The sequence below is a fragment of the Lactuca virosa genome, chromosome 1 (assembly GCF_052849685.1).
Source record: "Lactuca virosa cultivar CGN04683 chromosome 1, Lactuca_virosa_CGN04683_v6, whole genome shotgun sequence".
NCBI classification, from domain to species: Eukaryota; Viridiplantae; Streptophyta; class Magnoliopsida; order Asterales; family Asteraceae; genus Lactuca; species Lactuca virosa.
In genome coordinates, this window is record NC_136426.1 from 81198204 (window position 1) to 81201151 (window position 2948).

The 2948-nt window shown below is 39.2% G+C and overlaps 1 non-coding gene across 1 annotated transcript; it reads right to left on the reverse strand.

Moving 5' to 3' along the window:
* Window positions 1-212: 212 nt before the first annotated feature.
* On the reverse strand, window positions 213-319 carry LOC145151690 (small nucleolar RNA R71). Its single transcript, XR_013732251.1, has one exon. It is a non-coding gene; the product is annotated as a small nucleolar RNA R71 (small nucleolar RNA).
* Window positions 320-2948: the final 2629 nt, after the last annotated feature.

Genomic DNA, 2948 nt, shown 5'->3' on the forward strand with positions numbered 1-2948 from the left:
CTTTTGAGCATATAGAAGAGGTGGAGGAGATTTCACATTATTTTAATGCACCAAACGTGAGTGAAGATGCGCTGATGCTTCGACTTTTACCGGTCACGTTGAAGGGTGAAGCAAAAGAATGGTTAAAATCTCTTCCCTTTGGAGAAATCACGACATGGGCTGATTTCAAGACTGAGTTCATAAACTAGTTTACCCCTCCTTCGAAAGTGGCAAAGCTTAAAAGAAACATACAAAATTTTCAACAATTAGAAGGGGAGTCATTATACGAAGCTTGGGAACGTTACAAGAGATTGTTACGACATTGCCCTCAACATGACTTCAATGTGCAACAAGAAATCTCGATATTTTATGATGGAGTCAATGTGTGCACTCATCAACTTCTAGACTTGCAAGGGCCCATGACAAAGAAGAATCCGACAACAAATAAATCTTTGATTGAAGAATTCGCTAAGCATTCAAGAGATTATTACAACTCAAGGGATGATTTCACTAGAGGAAAGTCAAGTAAAGATGGAGGTCAAGAAACTATCAGTGCAGTAATTGCAAAGCTCGATGCAATGGAAGAAAAGATCACAAAATTAGGTGGACCAATTCAAGATAGATGCGGAGCTTGTGGAGGACCCCATTCTACTAAGGATTGTGAGTTGGAGTACAAGAGAGCTCAAGACATGACAAAATATCAACAACTAGAGCATAATCTCTACCAACTAGAACGAGTCCAATCCGAGAAGATAGATGCTCTCGAGTCGATGCTATTTAGATTCATGGAAGCTAGCGAAAAAAGACATGATGCAAATGATGCAACACTTAGAGTTCAACAAGCATCTATTTTGAGCATCTACACATAGGTTGGGCAATTAACAAAAATTTTACAAGAAAATCTATCGGATCTACCTTCAAGAAAAGTTGAGTCAATCCCCATGGATCAAGTCATGGCCGTTGATATAGAAGAAGAAGATGAATTGGAGCATACGAAGGACCTTGAAGAGGAGTCTAATCAGTCACTCGAAGAAAAAAATAAAGAAGAAGAAGAGTGTCGTGAAGCTGCCCAGTCGCCACGACGTGGAGGCAATAGTGCCACATCGTGGGCGATAAAAGAAGATTATGACTTTTTTGTTGTTGAGCCGTATCGACCACCTCTTCCTTTCCCATCCCGTGCCAATGCAAATTTGGTAAAACAAGAAAACACGAAGCTCCTTAAGCATGATGAATTTGAACGCGTGAAGGAAGAAGAGTGGGAGGAATGGGAGGAGCCTTTACCGAAAGAGCAATTGGAAAAAGAAGTGAATTATTCAAAACCTCCAGTGTCAACGCAATTGATGTTTGAGGTGTTTGCTTTTACAAGAACACCAAATCCAGTAACAGAGGCGGTTGAAGAAAAAGAAGTAGAGAGTGATGAGTCTCATTTTGACAAGAAAAACCCGGAAAGAGACAAGACAAAAGCTAAAGACACGAGAATGGGGAAAGAACCCAAGCGAACACATAAAGAAGATGTCAACCCAACAATGCAAGAAAGTTCAAGAAATGCATTCAATAGAAGGGTTGCTTACAAACGAGTAAGGTTCAAGATGATGGAGAATGGGGAGGTTACACTTCCACCCGATGCAACGTAGAGTGGGAAGGAGTCCGGCTCACGACTCTTCAAAAAGAACCGCTTCTCGGGAGGCAACCCGATTTTTATGAGTTTGCATTTTCGTTTCCTTTTGATTGTTTTAGTTTTTAATTTTTAGTTTTTTTTAGTTTAACCGAATGATGATGTGTTGCTCTAGTTCTTGATCTTATTTTGTAGCGTTAAACGAAAGTGAAGAAGTGAAGGAGCTTAATTTGAAGAAGTCGTGCGATTTTTGAAGATCATAATTGAAGAACAAGTTTTTGAATAAGTGTGGGGTTCCCACATAATGAAGAGAAAAGTATTTTGAAGCATATTTACTGAAAAGAAGAAAACATGACGTGGACATCATCAACACGTCGTGGCAGTGGTTCAACACATTTTTTTTTCAAGAATGGTTCTTTAATTTCATTCGATCCCCGACACATTTGCATTCACAAGAAGAAGCTTTCCAGGTATTATATATTTAGAGTCCGAGTGAGGGTATTATTGACAAAAGAAGGTTCTTTATAGAGAAAGATTAGAAATCGACGGGAGAAGCGAGATTTGAGCAATTTTTCGGGTGTTTGTTTGCGTCAATAAGTGAGGAGTCACGCCTATCAGCTTCGTACATTCGTTGGTGCCACTTATATTCCAGAAATTCGCTCATTCTGGCACCGAATATTGCAATTTCAAGACCATCACGTCGTGGTAATCCCCACCACGTCGTATTGTCGCAGTCAGAATACCAGAAAAATAATATGTTTGAGCCACCACGAGGTGGTGCTTTTCGAGTCCGTTTTTCGAGTCTGATCCCGTACTTTTAGTAGTCTAAGTGTTCAATAGTGGCATTCCCAATTCTATATTGAATTCCATGGTATGGATGAGTTGTTCCCACACCATCGAATTTTATTTTTACGCCATGCTGAAGTAATGTCCCGGCTGCCACGACATGGTTGACATTTTCCTATGTCGTGGGGGAGTTTTTCATCACGTCAGGAGGCTGCCATTCTACTTTCCAATTTCGTTTCCACACTTTAGAGCAAGCTAGAGATCCTACACACGATTCAAGATGCATCTTCTATCCCAGGGGAGTCTGTTCCTTTTCTCCCTCTTTTTTATTATATGTTTTGCATAGCATACAATGGGGGCATTGTATGTAAGGCAAAACATATAATAAAAAAGAGGGAGAAAAAGGAATAGACTCCCCTGAGATAGATTTTACCTAAGAAATATAATGATATCTATAATTATATTAATAACTTTAAGTTATATTGAATCCCCGGCAAGAGAATACACATTTAATGAAAACTAGACGAAATTATTATATTTATGCATATATTATTCATAAAAAAGAGGG